The following is a 16,055-nucleotide window of genomic DNA, read 5'->3' as shown; positions in this document are numbered from 1 at the left end:
CGCGAGCGCGCAGCACTGCTGCACTAGCGATGTCCAGTCCAGCCTTGGCCGGCGCAGGGGTCCCGGCCCGCCTCCCGCTCACGTGACCCCTCCCACCCCCCACCCCCGGCGCCGGCCACGCCCCCCGGCGCCGGCCACACCCCTCATGTGCCCCGGAGCCGCTCCCGCAGCCCCCGCCTCCACCACCTCGGCTGCCGCCGGGAGCTGCCCCAGCCGGGCGGGGCCGAGCCAACGCCGGGCGCGAGGTGAGCGCGGGCGCCCGGCCGGGAAGCCTGCCCTCTGCTGCACCCTCCCGGGCTCGGTCCTCCTGGCCTTGGCCCGTCACCCCGCCTCAGCTGGACCTCCAACCCCCTCTCCGCCCGCAGGGACCCCCGCCCGGGCACCCAGAGCGCACCCGGGCGCACTAGGCGCAACGCAGGTGGGCAGTGCCACCGCCAACCGCGACCAGACGCCGCTTCTGCTGGAGATCCTGACTTCGGTCCTCTGGCAGCTATTGGGCGAAAGTTCTCCGAGCTACTTCCGGGGACGAAGGCGCCACCTGTCCCGGGGCGCGACCCTTTCCCAGGACTTTTTTCTCCAGGTCAGTGTCGCGGGGGGAGCTGGGCTCTGTGCTCCCTGCGGGCGCGCGGGTCCTTGGGTTGGTGGGCTGTGTCTTTTAAAGTGCGATCTTGAGATGGGAGGCGAGGGTGACAGACGCCGAGGTTAAGGTGGACATTGACGAGTCTTGTCGCCAGAAGCCGGTAAGCGTTTTCCAAGGGTGGTAATCAATGGAGCCGGGTGGGAGTGGGTTCCCGTGGGCTTTGCCCGTGGAGGGCTGTCTCGCTCATGGGCTTGAACGTGGCAGGAACACAGCGGCTTGTTCCTGGAGGATTTAGCTTGCTCGATTTACTGCCTGGACCAGGCTTGCTTCCAGCACGGGGCAAGGATGTGACAATTGCCAAACAGCAGTTGTCCTGAATGCACCAGCGCAAATAGTTATGTTTTTTGGCGACACTGGGGTTTGAACTCAGGGCCTCACGCTTGCTAGGCAGGCGTTCTACTGCTTGAACCACTCCACCAGCCCTCTTTTTTTTGTGATGGGTTTTTTTCAAGATAGGGTCTCACAGACTATTGCCCGGACTGATCTTGAACCGTGATCCTCCTGATCTCTGTTTCCTGAGTTGCGCGGGAGCCACTGGTGCCTCACCCTGCTCGCAAACTTATTTTAAGTGTGCCTAAGTGTGACCGCTTTGAGAAGTTTGCTGTCTTTGTCTTAACAGTGTCACAGTCTTGGGCAGGTTACACCACAGGACTATGCCTTACTTTCCTCATCTGGAAAATGGGGGTGATAATAGTACAGGAAGTCCGCCTATTCTCGGACTTATTACCAGCGGTTTTGACCAAGCATGGACAAAAAAAAAAAGACCCAAAAAAAACCTTCAAAAGCAAAAAATTTAAATTCCTGTACGCATCATGCAGCTGGTGGACTTGGAGAAGCCCTCACTCTGTCCCGTTTTCCTCAGTTGTGTTTCAATCGTCCAGTGATCTCCTGTTTCCCTTTCCTTAATTTTGGGAAAATCTGCCTCCCCAGAATGGTGCCCAGAAATCAAGCTAAAAGTGAATGTGTTTAATTGAAGTGGCCAAGTGACAATTTGAGATTTGTTGAAGGATGGCATGTCTTTAGCAGAAGTTGCGGGGCATTATGGGATAAGCGGGCCAAGCATCTAGGGTACAGCGCTGAACGCTGTGCATCCTGAGGTGCAGGCTTTTGCTCAGTGATGGTCTCCTTGGAACTATACGCCCATGGATTCCAAGGTTGTACTGTACAGACCTTAAAATTCCTAAGGTTAAAGTGCCTACAACAGTGGCTGGCACAAGGTCAGTCCTACATGTGTTAGTTGTTGTTGTTATTATTTGGGACATGTGACTAATAGCGTGTGTATACGCTCAGCTTGCCAGTGAGGTGGGCCTGCAGGCTCCTGCTCCTTCCCCTGATTGCATGGTAGCATGGGAGCATGGGGACACCCTTCAGACTGCAAAACTTGAGCTCTGCAGGAGCATGTCCCATGGTTAACCAGCCTTGTGTGAAGTGTGCCTCAGAAGTGGGATTAGGTGAGATGACTTTTGTCAAGGTTACTGTTGGGAAAAGGGGTCTTGGACCTTTTGGAAGCTGTGGGTGTGACTGGCTGTTTGCCTCTCATGGGTGGTGAGGGGATGGGGCTGATGAGGTTTCACTGGAATTCCTTCCAGCCTGGGGCCCCCTGGCAGGCTAACACCCTACAGTCTCTGAGTGTGGGAGTCTATTTAAGGGTCCAGTGCCTGATCTCCTCTGTCTCTCTCCCCATACTTTCATCTTTGGTTGATTGTCCCCTGCCTCAGTGCAGTCTCCCTGGGCTGCACCTGTTTAGTTTCTTCTAGAACTCCACAAGAAGTATTGAGCCCAGGGCCTTGGCAACTCCTGAAATTGGAGCACAGGTATATATTTTTCCAGAGGGTTCTCCTTTATCCTACTCCCCAAGAGGGTACAAAAATAGACTCTGGACTGCTGGTGGGAAGGGACAAGTTCCCCAGTCCCCCAGAGCAGGGCATGGTTTTAGGGAGTGGAGATGATGGAAAAGCCAGAGCTGCCTGGACTTGAGGGAATCTGATAAGAGGTCAATTGGGGAAGGAAGAAGGGGTTAGGGACTGTTAGCCAGTTGTGGGGAGTGTGGGACGGAAAGTCAAGTGCAGCAGCGTCAGTCAGAAGACTTCTCACGGCCTCTGCACTTGCTCTTCCCTTTTCTGAGCACAGTCTACTCACTTCTTCCCGTGCGTCCCTCACTTTTTAACCTTCAGCTCTGACGTCTCCTCAGTGGAGTAGCTTCCCTGACCACAGTGCAAGTGCAAAGCCGTCCCTCCCCTCAGTTTTAGTCCCGTTCTCCTGTGTTGTACTCAGGTAGCCTTCCCACGATGATCTGTTCGTGTATTTATTTCTGGCTTTGTGGTCTGCACCCACCCAGGAGAAGGTAGGGTCCAAGAAGGCAGGAGGGTTACGCTGGTTACCACTGCAGCCTGGCCCTGACACTCAGTAGATGCTCGATAAATGTCCCTGAGTGACAGAATGAAGGGACACCACAGGATGAAGTGGGGTGAGACTGGAGAGCTTTAAGAGTAGTGGGTACAGGGGACAGGCCAGTAGTCCAGGTGGAAAGTGGCTTCCCAGGTCACATCCCTCCGTACCAGTTGCCATCACCTCTGTGACATCTCTTCCTGGTTATTGCTTGAATTGGTGACAGGGGACTCACTGCCTCCAGACACAGCTGCTTCCATTGTTGGAAAGGTGTGGGGGACAGAGAATCAGACAGTCCCTGTACCCCCTCTGATGGGGACAAGAGTGGCCTCCAGTCTTCTGCGTGTCCCTGCTTCAGCCCTTCCAGTCTGTTGAACATCCCAGTCATCCTCCTTTCATCAGTATCTGTCACCCTAGACAGCTGTCTCTTCTTCTCCGTGAACACTATGTTCCTGAGCCCCTGGCCAGAACTCAGTATGCCAACTGAGCCATGTGTGACCAGATAACTGAAAAGGCCATTGCCAGACAGGTGTGGTGATGCATGTCTGTAATCCCAGCACTTGAGAGGCTGAAGTAGGAGGATTATAAATACAGTCTGGGCTATTTTGTGATACCCTGTCTCAAAAAAAAAAAAAAAATGAAAGAAAGAAAAAAAGAAGAGTTACTGCCCCAGTCTAGAAATCTTCCAGGCCAAGTTCTGTACTGCTCAGGCCCCTGTAACTGCAGTGGGTGGGGGTGGGGATAGTTTTGTTTCACTTTTTTGTTCTTTTACTGAAGTATTCCTTAATCAATTCATTAATTGTAACCCTCACTATATTTTTCAGAAATTACTTTTTAGACTCATTTTCTTAATGTTTTATTCAGATATTTTGTGACATCACTTGGCATGTACAGGTTGAAATTCAAGTGAAAAATGCGATGTTTTTCTATGATACATTGTGTTAGCTCAAGTGCGGTCTCCTTTGGAGAGCTTTGGTGACAAGCTTTGCTTTTTCTTCACTTTGGTATAAACCGTTCATTCCCTTATGAAAATGAATTGGTACACATTTTTTTAAACAAACAAACAAAAAAGGAGGACCAGGAAAGAATATTTTCTTTTTTCTTGAGTCAGAGTCTCACTGTGTAGCCAGGCTGGTCTTGAACTCATGAGATCTTCTTTCCTCAGCCTTCTGAGTGCTGGGACTACAGGCATATACTGCCACACCCTGCCAAAGATTGTTTTTAGTTGAGGTCATATTTACACACGAGCCTTAGCCCTTAGCTCAGCTGATGACTTCATTCGTCTGAAGAACACTATGGAGTGTGGGAGTCAGTGGCAGAGCACTTGCCCAGCATGCACGAGGCCCTGGGTTCAATCCACGCCGGCCTCCCCTGGTGCTGACCTTACAGCGGTCAAGAACAGAGAGGGCAATTCTTCCCACCTTTTACCCGCTGGCAGAGATGGGCAGTGGACAACGAGACGTGGAATGTGATGCCTGGGAGAGTGCTTGTAATGACCATGACAGTGGGAGGGGGATCCAGAGTGCTGGCATGGAGGCAGAGCTGGCCCAGGTCAGGAAGGTCTGTCTGGGGAGGTGACATTCAAGCAGAAACCTCCCACGAGGTTGCGGCCATGTGGCTATCTGGGGAAAAACTGCCCATGCACATGGAGCCCAAGGTGATGCTTGAACTCCTGGGTGGCCGGTCGGCTCTTGAGGCCTGGATGTGGTGTGCCCCACCCAGGAGGGAGAGGGGGGAGTGAGACCATGGCGGGGAGGTCTCCTCCCCGTCCCCAGGTCTGAGCAGGTGGCTGGGTTAGTACCAGTGCCTTGTGTGCTGTGACCATAGACTAGACAGTCTGGCCTCCTGTACAGAGGGTGGGATCAGCGGCAGCCAGGCCAGGGCTTTTGCTGGAGCTACAACCTGCACACCTTAAGACCTGCCTCACCCACCTGCCCTGGCCTGGATGCCTTCATCTTTTGTGTCATTTGACTAGAACCACATGGAAGGAATGTAGTTGCTTAGCAGGGCTCCCATTAAGAAAAAAAAATCAAGAGATACCATTATACAGCCTTAGAGAACAGAAGATGCATGCTTCACACTCAGTCCCTCGACTGACTGACTGATGAATCAACTGATATTACTTAATATGGTGTAAGATTTCCAGAGGTTAAGAATATGAGAGCTTGTGCCATAGACTTGACCTTTCTGAGGCTTGGTTTCTTCACCTGTAACATTGTGGAAAAGGTAGGACAGGGAGATGCCTTGGAAAAAGTGACATCTAAGAAGACACAGAGGGGGATGGTTGCAAGTCATCCCTACCTAGTGTGGGTGAGGGTGAGGGATGGACGAAAGGGACAGCAGCATGTGCAAAGGCCCAGATAAAGATGATGGAGGATTCTCTCTCTCTCTCTCTCTCTCTCTCTCTCTCTCTCTCTCTCTGTGTGTGTGTGTGTGTGTGTAGCAGCCCTCTGGATATGCCAGTGCCCATTGACGTGAGCTCAGCTGTGCTGCTGGACTCTGTGCCTGCCTCCTCATACGGTTTCTGCAGCCATCTTGTGTCCAGGCTTCTTACTCTTCCCATCTTCCAGACCAAGAGACTGAGACATGGGGTCATGAATCCCTTACTGACAGTTCTGCTGGGCTGCACCAGGAAGTTGGGAGGGGAGCAGAGCCTTCCTAGAAGACTGACTTGGGATGCAGGGATGTCAGCAGAGATGGCTGGCTCTGAGCAGCTTCAGCAGCCTCGCTTTGGTGCACCTCCCATGGATACACCAGGCTGGGAACAGAGACTGATCCTGCTTTATTACTTGATGCTGGCCTAATGCTAGTGCATAGAGAGGGTTCACGGGGTGTGAGGTGGATGCCCAGGGCAACCATAGGACAAGGCTGGAAGAGGTCTTTTTTTCACTTCCTGGATCCAGGGTGGCCCCATAGGTTGAGGCAGAACTAGACAGGGAGTCCCAGTCAAAACCAGGGGTTCCAGAAAGAGAGGCTGGGGTACTGGTTAAAGGACTGCAGAGGCCCACAGCCTCTGAGGGTCATACAACCTGGAGCCTAGTGGCCTTCACACACTGTTCTGACTGGTTTTCAACTGCACCCCCCCCAGTCACCTGTGGGGTGCTTGGGCAGGGCCCAACCCCAAGTCTGCAGGTACCTCAAAGGCTCACAGCTTTGCCCCAACATCCAGTGCTCTTTCACCAACGGCCACTTCCAGAATTTCCCACACTGCCCGCCTCCTCCTGCTTCCTCCCTCTCTCCTCCTTTTTTTGGCTACAAAACCACAGGCTCTTTTGCACAAGAAATCTTGACTATGTTCTTAGCATGCACAGTTGAAGGTGGAGAGTAATAAATGAAATTCTGTCTTTCTCAGCCAGGCTTGTCTCCAGAGACAATGTGTACTTCTGTCTTTCTGGACTGATGCGTGTACCTGCAAGTATCTTTAAAACCCTACATACTGAGCTCGGTTTTCACATATTGCTCACTCACTGATTTTTCTTTTTTTCATATAGCCATGCCTGAGAGTGCTTTTCTGATCCATGCACATTTCTCTCTCTCTCTCTCCTTTTTTTGAAACCTGCTTTGGTAGGTAAAACTTTGTCCAGCTTTATGTGGACATAAGTTTTCATGTCTCTTGAATACATACACAGTGCTGGAATTGCTGGCTCGTATGCTCATTCTATAGGAAAAAATTTATTTTTGGTGGTGCTGTGGTTTGAACTCAGCCTCATGCTTGCTAGGCAGGTGCTCTACCATTTTAGCCCTGCTCCCAGCCCTTTTTGCTTTAGTTATTTTGAGGACAGGGTCTTGTGTTTTTGCCTGGGAAGACCTGGACCTCATCCTATTTATGCTTCCCATATAGCTAAGATGATAGGTGTATGCTGCTAAGCCCAGCTATTGGCTAAAAGTACCTGGGATTATAGGCGTGAGTTACCACGCCCAGCATTTATATTAAAAAATTTTTAACTGCCAAACTCTTTCGCAGAGTTGGGATGTCTCCTTCGTGGGAGGGTCTCAGTTTCTCCACATTCTTACCAGCACTTCTTACTGTCTGGTTTTTGATTATTGCCCCGATAGTGGCTTTGAAGTGGCACCTCACTGTGGCCTCGGCTTGTGTTTCTCTGATGGCGGATGATGTCGAGCCTCTTCTCAGGTGCTTATCACCATCCCTGTGTCTTCTTGGAGAAATGTGTATTCAGCCTTTTGTCCATTTTCAAATTGGGTTTTGTATCTTTTTTGCTGTTGAATTCTAGAGATTGTTTATATGTTTTCAGTTCAGTCCCTTGTTAGGTAGGTGATATACATACATACTTATTACCATTATTATTATTATTATTGTTATTACTGGTGGTACTGGTGTTTGAACTCAAAGCCTCGTGCTTGCCAGGCAGGTGCTTTACCACTTGAGCCATGCCGCCAGCCCTTTTTTATGTCGGGTATTTTTCGAGATAGGGTCTCACGAATATTTGCTCAGGCTGGCTTCGAACCATGATCCTCCTGATCTCTGCCTCCTGAGTAGCTAGGATTACAGGTGTGAGCCACCAGCGCCCATCTCTTTCCCCTTTCTTGATCATGTCCTTTGCGTAATTAATTTCAGTGATGTCCAATTTATCCATTTCCTAGTCTTCCTTGATACCTAAGAAACTTTATGCCCGTGTTTTCTTCTCAGATTTTTTTTAGTTTCAGCTCTTAGATTGAGGTCTTTGATCCACTTTGAGTTAATTTTTATGCAAGGAATGAGACAATGTTCCAGCTTCATTCTTTTGTATGTGGCTATCCTTTGTTCCAGCACCACGGTTCCAGCTGAGATGGAAGGATGGCTTGAGCCCAGGTGTTTGAGCCCAGCCTGGGCAACATAGCAAGACTGGCTCCAAAAAAAAAAATTAGTCTTCTCCATTGAACTGTCTTTACACCCTTCCTGAAAATTGGCTAAGCATAAATGCAGGTGTTTCCACACCTTCATTTCTGTTCCCCGTATCCAAACATCTTCCTTGTGTCAGTATTGCTGTGTGTGCCATGTAGATGGCTGTAGCTGTGTAGTTACATCTGCGATGAGGAAGTCCAAATCCTCCGGCTCCCTCCTTCCTTTTCAAGGTTGTCCTGGCCATGCTGGGCCTCCATGAGTTTTCAGATCAGCTTGCTCAAGTCTGCAGAAAGGCAACTGAGTGTGGAGAGGAGTTCGGGTGACAGTGTGGATGCTGGGGGAGTCTCCCCACCCTGATCACTTCAGTGTGGAATCTGGGGTGCTCTTCATCACTCAGTCAGCTCTCCAGTCACTGATTCTGCAGAGGAGATGCTCAGAGGCCCACCTTTCAGGCTGCCTGGGCACAGATCCTAAGAGGGACCTAATAGGCTCTCTTCCTTACTGAGGACAGTGACGAGAATAGTGTGTTGTCTAACCCAAGTCTGGAAACCTGGGAGAAGACATTTTACTGTGTTGGTGATATGGCAGCCCTGGCTGGAGGGGCCTGGTGTCTGCCCAGCGCCTGGCGTCTTAACTTTGAGAAGGTAAGAACTGGGATCTCCACAGGCCTTCAGGTAGCACTGGTTTGGGGGGTCTTGGAGTCAGGCCTCACTTGCCTGATTTTTCTGTTGGGCGAAGAGGTAGGGATTTGTTGGAGGAGAAGATCCTGCTGCTAAAGCAGTTTTTTCCATTTCTCCCCCAGTTCACCAGCATCATAGTGCTGGTGAAGGATGGGATAAAAATAAGAAAGGAATTGGGGGGGACCAGAGGAGGGGGAGGTGACTAAACAATGTATATAGATGTAAGTAAATGTAAAAATGATAAAAGAAAGAAAGAAAAAAATAAGAAAGAAGTAATATCATGTATTAAAAGTTTAGTTCACATCCCTGCATGCACTTATGTATTCCAGATGTAATGCTTTGGCACGAATAAGAGGTTTTAGTCTCAAGAAAGAAGAAATAAGAAGTGAAGCTGACTACATTTATATCGCTGGGGGCCTTGTTTTCCAAAGTTAAGGAACAATCTTGGAGCCTGCAGTTGAAGTTTCAGATCCATTCACTTATCCCTCTGCTACAGTGCAGCTGGGAGCGTGGCCCAAGCTGTAGGGCACCAGCCTAGCCAGCCAGAGGCCCTGAGTTCAAACCCCAGTACTGCCAAAAACAAAGCAAAACAAAACAAAACAAAATCCTTAAACAAAAATTGTGTGTATATATGTATTTAGGATTATTTATCATTGCTTTTTCTAAAAAGGCAATTTCTTTTTCTTTTTTTTTTTTTTTTTTTTGTGGAACTGGGGTTTGAACCCAGGGCTTTCTGCTTGCAAAGCGGGTGCTCTCTTACTTAACACACCTCCAGTCCATGTTGCTCTGGTTATTTTGGCGATCAGGTTTCTTGAACTGTTTTCCTGGGCTGGCCTTGAATCTTGATCCTCCTGATCTGAGCCTTCCAAGTAGCTAGGATTACAGGCGTGAGCTATCAGTGCCTTGCTCAAAAAGCATTAATTGGGCCTGAATGTTCTTAGTTTGCTTCCGGAAGGAAAAAGTTGTATGCAATAGAAATTATTTTGAGATCTTCAAAGTCTAAGCTCCTTGGGTTTAGGAGATCTTTACTTAAGAGGTTACCACAGTCAGTTTGTTTGTAGGGATTTTATTTCCGTTCTGTAGGGGAGGGGAGGAGGTGTGCATGGAAAGTTAGGGGAAAAACACAATGAAATAATCTAGTCCCAAAACAAGGAAGGAGTTTCAGAGCTGACACTGGCCCAGCCTCAGAAGGTGAAGCTTAGTTGACCTTGTGTAACCTCTGTCCATGACACATCTCCCGAGGGGGTGGGAAGGACCAGGCCTCTCCGCATGGCTTTAATTTTACAAAAGCTCTGTGCAGTCTTGCAGACTCCAGGGTTTAAAAAAAAATTTTTTTTATTAAAACAAATCACTCACATTTCATGTGTTCTGGGTTGGGCAGGGCCTCACTAATCTTTGGCCAGCATTGTGAGTCAGAAAATATTTAGATGACCACCAAGTCCTTTTGTGGAAAGAGAGCTGAGTGGTTAATTGAGGGTGGTTAATTGCAGTGACTGTCATACAGTGCTGTGTAATGAACAAGCAGCTGAGTTAATAGAAATGTTAGCAACTCTAGTCTATGGTGACAATAAATGCTAATAAAGTTAACATATTCTTTCTTAGAGGACAGATGATGTTGCTACCAAATCTTTTTGTTTTTTTAATGGTATGGGATTTGAACTCAAGGCCCCAAGCTTGCTAGGCAGGCGCTCTACCACCTGAGCCACTCCACCAGCCCTGCCACCAAATCTTATGGAGCATTTATTCTGTGGTACCCTGATTTTTTTTTTTTTTTTTTTTACTGTTCTCCTCCATAAGAAGGAAATCCAGATTATAATCTGAAACAAAGATTAGTGAAAGAGTACTCTGTGTATGTCTGGTATCCTCTGATAATTCTTTTCTACATAAGTTTATTTCTGCTTTTTTATTATTTTAAATAATGATTGTGTAACCCCCCTGAATTTATTTCACTGTGGAATCAAAATCTCCTGTTTGAGAAACCCGGTGCCAGGCAGTTCACCATTGCCTGATCTCATTTAACCCTCACATCAACCTCAAGGAGCAGGTATTATCCCCATTTTAGGGATGGGGAAACTGAGGCACAGAGAGGTAGCTTTCCTGGGGTCACACTGCTACTGAGTGGTGGAGCCAGGATTTGAATCCAGAAAATCTGAGTCCTAGTAAGAGATCTTGGTATGAATCCAGATCACATACCTACCACCTGTAGCAATTAAGGAAGGGGGTATAATTCATGTTCTAATGAATTATTATACATTGGGAAAAGAAGCCACAAAAGTGCTACAAAATTAATGACATTTGTTTGATCTAAGAATGCATTCAAAAACAAATGTGTCTATTCTGAAGGCTTTGATCAGTATATAGATAGATGTTGTTCTTCTGGGGCTGCTGTATTTTGTGAAGTTTTTTGTTTGTTTATCTTCTCATACATTTAATGATGAAATTTCATGCAAGTATAGTTCCTTAGGATTGATTTCTGATGGAAAATCACTTGTTTTAGGTGTGTTCTAGGGTTTTGAGAGAAATAGGACTAGTAGAATGTATCCATCCATCCATCCATCCATCCATCCATCATTCATCCATCCATCCATCCATCCATCATCCATCCGTCCGTCCATCCGTCCATCCATCCATCCATCCATCATCCATCCATCCATCATCCGTCCATCCGTCCATCCATCTGTCCATTCATCCATCCATCCGTCCATCCATCCATCCGTCCATCCATCCATCCATTCGTCCATCCATCCATCCGTCCGTCCGTCCATTCATCCATCCATCCATCCATCCATCCATCATCCGTCCGTCCGCCCATCCATCCATCCATCATCAACCAGCTATTGAGAGACTCATTTTCAGGAATTGGCTCATGTGATTGTGAAGGTCTGGTGAGCCCAAAATCTGCAGTTAGGGCAGACCCAGGGAAGAACTGCAGACCCAGGGAAGAGTGAGTCCAATGGGAGCCCATGGGTGGATTCCTTTGGACTAGCCATTTCAGGGAGGGAGTAAGATACTGTTTAAAGTTGTGTAGAAGAAAGGAAAAAGGCAGTGATTATAAGCAGGAGTGTGAGATCATTACAGATAACAGGACATCCCAAAAGAACCTCCGTCTCCCAAGGCTGATTGCAAAATAAGCCCATTCCTGGTTCTTTGCAGTTACAGACGTGGGCTGCATAGTGACATAGCAGTCAGTGATGGACCACTATTTGGCCGTGGTCCAGTGGGGTCATAACGGAGCTGAGCAAGTCTTTTTTTTTTTTTTTTTTTTTTGTGGTACTGGGGCTTGAACTCAGGGTCTATGCCATGAACCACTCGCCGGTCCTTTTTTTTCATGATGGGTTTTTCAAGATAGGGTCTCTCAAGGTATTTGCCTGGGCTGCTTTTCAACTGCAATCCTCCTGATCTCTGTCTCCTGAGTAGCTAGGATTACAGGCGTGAGCCACCAGTGCCCGGCTCTGAACAATTCTTACTGTACAGTGATGTCACAGCCGTACAGCACATTTTTCTTGTGTGTTTGTGGTGAAGCTGGTGTGCACCTGTGTAGTGCTGGTGTAAAAGTGGTGCACATGAAATTATTACAGTATATTCTGCTTGTGCTGGTAATGACCGTGTTACAGGCTTATGAGTTTATCACACTGTACTTTTTATTGTGCCTCTGTGGTCCAGCTACTCAGAAGGCCGAGGCAGGAGGATCATTTGAGCTGGGAATTTGAGGTCAGCCTGGGCAACTTAGTGAGAACTCATCCCAAACAAACAAACTACTGTGAGAGAGTGTGGTGAGTTAAACTGGCAGCTGCTTCTCACATTTTGTGCTTACCAAGTCTCTTGACTGACCCAAGAGGCTATGTCCAGGTTTGTGTGAGTACATCTGGTGACACATTTCTCAGCATGGATCCCCACTAGGAAGAGGTGTGTGACTGTACAGGGGCATGGTCTGGACTGGCAGATTAGGGGGATGGTGTTGATTTTCTTCCCTTTGCATGTCGCTTTAGTACTAGAGCCATGTGTACGGATGGCTGTAAGCGGAAGAGCCATCTGTTTGCAGCCCATTAGTGCAGGTTCAGTGGTTTTAGCTGCAGTGGGCTGCATGTGCTCTGTAGCATTGATGTCTCAGCCAAAATGTAGGTGACCTTGCCTTGCCTGTGCCGCAAGCTACCACACGGTGGTGGGGACCTATCGGTCACTGACCGTAGGAACTGTGGGTGTCTGGGGCTGTCTGGAAAGAAGTTCAAAGAACAGGCTATTCAGGAACATCGGACATTGACTGTAGTTGTTATTTTATTTTTATGGAGATAGAAATCACAGACCATAAAATCAACCCTTTCAAAGTGTCGATACAATTTAGTATTTTTTAGCACATTCACAAGATGGGACAACCATCACTGCCAGCTAGCTTCAGGACATTCTCACCACTGCACAATAGAGCTTTTATTTTGAATGTAATTTAAACAGTCAAGGATGTGGTCTGCTGGATCGGCCCTAGCAACAAACAAGTAGGCTGTTATCACTCCCAACTTAAAAACAAAAACAAAGAAAACCCTCTCCTCACCCAAACTCTCCCTCTAGTTATGCCCCCAGTTCTCTTCACTTTACAGCAAAACTTCCTGAAAGAATTGTCTGGAGTTGTTACTCTAGTTTTTTTACCTCTGTTGTCTCTCACTTTAAAACTGTTGTGATAAAGATACATCACCAGGTACAGTTACTCACCCCGAAATCCCAGCTACTTGGGAGGCAGAGATTGGGAGGATTGTGGTTCGAAGCCAGCATGGGCAAAAAAGTGAGTAGAGATCTCATCTTAACAAGCAAGCTGGGTATGGTGGTGAATGTGTGAATGTATATTATGTATGTATTTTGCATATATATATTATATGCATAATTATGTATGTATATGAGACAGACTCAGGGAGAGAGCTAACTTTTCAACCGGATTTTCTTGCCTAAACATTTTTTCAGCTCTAAAGTCGCTAGTTAGGTCTTCATAATCATTGCTTGTTAAGTAGTTACAAAGTTTCTTTCTGAGCAGCCTTCTTTGGCCTTGTTTTGCTCAGGGATACTGGGTAGTGTCCAGTCTGGGCTCTTGTAGATTGCAGGGCAGTGTACCTCCCTCTGTGCTGGACATTTCTCCTCTGAGCCTGAGCAGGGCCGTGCCCCAGGCCAGCCTTATCGTGGTTCCCCAGCCCCTGGTGCGGTGACCATCAGGACAGACCAGGCTGTGGGCTTCCCAGGGTTATTGCAACTTATTCAGAAGTGACAGGGAAGATACTCACGGTACCTGGGTCCTGAAAGTAAGGACAGGCTCAGGGTTTAGTAGTGACAGCGTGAGGCGTGGGGTGAACATGCTGCCTTTGGATCCAGGGGCAGTCCTCACTCCAAGGAGTGACTCTGCTAAGGGAATCCCAGCGCCTCCCTCCCCTCCCTTTGGCTTTGGCTTTTCTTAGTCCTGAGCAAGGAGAGGTCTGGAAGCCCGACAGGCACTGTCAAGATAAGAGGTGCATGGAGGCTCTCTGTTACCACCGCAGAGACAGTGGAGAGCTGGCGTGAGTCTGGGGTTGGGTGCTGGCATTGCCATCCCATCGCTAGCCTTCCGGCCTTCTTTTTTTTTTTTTTGGTGGTGGTGGTTCTGGTGTTTGAATCCAGGGTCTTTGTGCTTGCTAGGCAGCCACTGTACTACTTGAACCATGTCCCCAGCCCTTTTTGCGATAGAAATTTCTTGAATAGTGGCTCATATTTATGCCAGGACTGCCTGAACTGTGATCCTCCCATTCATACTTTGTGCATAGCAGTGATGACAGGTGCACATCACCATGCCTAGCTTTTATTGGTTGAGATGGGGTCTTTTTGCTCAAGCTGGCCTTGAACTGCAATCCTTCTGATCTCTCTGCTTCCCAAATAGTTGGGATTATAGGCATAAGCCACTGTTCTGTCCTTCTTTGTTTCTTTGTCAATGAAATGGGGCCGAAAATAACCACATCCCACTTCAGAGAGTTGTTTTGAGGGCTAAATGAGTTAGTGAACAAAGCCCTGTGTCACAGTGTGTGACACAGAGGGAGAAAGTAGTTAGTATCAATTGTGGTGACTGATTCAGTTCTGATACCAGAGTCCTAAAACTGGAACATGAGTTAAACAGAATTTCCATAGAGTCCAGAGAATTGAAGGCAAGGGCTCAGACACATCACACCCACCTTCTATTGTGCAGTGTTATGCACAGTAGCTAAAAGGTAGCAACAGTCCAAGTGTCCGTTGAGGGATAAATGAGCAAACAAAATGTGTAGACATACAACAGAATGTTCGTCAGTCTTCGAGAGGAGTGAGATGCTGACATTTCTGCAGCGCGGATGATGGATGAGCCTTGAGGACACTGTTACAAGTGAAATAAGCCAGAGAAAGGACAAATCCTGTGTGAGTCCACTTATATGAGATTCCTGGAGTTAGGCAAATTCAGAAGAATGGAAGTTGCCAGTGACTGGGGAGGGGATGGGGACGGGGAAGATGGGGTGATGGGAAAGGATGGTGGTGATGGTGACACACAGTGTGAATGTACTTGACACCAGCGTTGTGTACTTAAAAATGATTAAAGTAAATACATTTTTATGTTTTACCACACACACACACACACACACACACACAAAGACAGGAAGAGTTTGAGGAGGTGAAAGGGTTTAAATGCTGTAGGAGTACCCCTAGACCTGTTTTAAACTGGAATTAAATCAGAATGGAGCACACAGTGAAGAAACGGTCACTAGCCAATAAAAAAGTGGTGGTGGTGATGCTGTTCGTGGTAGGGGGACGGTGGTTGTGGTGATGTTGGAAGTAGAGGGGTAATGGTGACAGAGGTGGTGGGTGATGGCCGTGGAGGTGGACGGGGTGATGGTGGTAATGGGAGACTGCTCACAAGACCCCCATGGTTGCTCTGTGGCCTGATGCACTAGCAGGCTCTGGGCAGGGGGAGGTAAGCACTGGGGAAGAGGAGCCAGTGCACATGGGGTTTCCTTAGTGACTCTGGGCAGGGCAGCTGGGACAGGGTCAGAGTGGCACAGCTCAGGACTGGAGCCCGTGTGAGTCACAGCTCACCTCCCAGAGAACAAAGGGATATGTCAGGGAGGGCTGGTGGTGACTCAGAGGCCACTGTTGCCTAAGTATCCCCCAGGGCCCCCTGTGGGGTGGAGCAGGTAAGCCCACTTCCTGGGCAGGACCTGGTATTGTCCAGACTTTTTTTGTGGCTTCTCTTTGACAGCACAGATAGCAGCAGCTATACTGATTGAGTGCTTGCTGCATCCAGCCCTGGGCTCTGTATGTAGCGGAAGTGTCACTCCCACTCTATGGGGAACCTCAGCAGTCCTTTCTAGAACAGGAGCTGGGCTGCTTGGGGTGGAGCAGCTGGCCTCGGGGCCTCACAGGTGGTAGAGCAGGATTTCACCCTGCTACTGACTTTGGAACCTGGACTTGTCACCATGCCGAGGCACACACATGTGGATGGATAGACTCCGAAATGTGACTTTTCTCTTAC

General features: G+C 48.2%; 1 protein-coding gene across 1 annotated transcript in view; it reads left to right on the top strand.

Annotated features, from left to right (window-relative positions):
• Nucleotides 1-218: 218 nt before the first annotated feature.
• The window catches only part of LOC109681673 (rho guanine nucleotide exchange factor 3), a 299,591-nt gene continuing 283,754 nt past the window's right edge, over nucleotides 219-16,055 (top strand). The window contains exon 1 of the mRNA XM_074044006.1: nucleotides 219-580. The gene's annotated coding sequence lies outside the window, so the exon portion shown is untranslated. The remainder of the gene's footprint in view (nucleotides 581-16,055) is intronic.

The sequence above is a fragment of the Castor canadensis genome, chromosome 10, assembly GCF_047511655.1.
Source record: "Castor canadensis chromosome 10, mCasCan1.hap1v2, whole genome shotgun sequence".
Lineage (NCBI taxonomy): Eukaryota > Metazoa > Chordata > Mammalia > Rodentia > Castoridae > Castor > Castor canadensis.
This window is presented reverse-complemented; position numbering and strand designations above follow the sequence as displayed.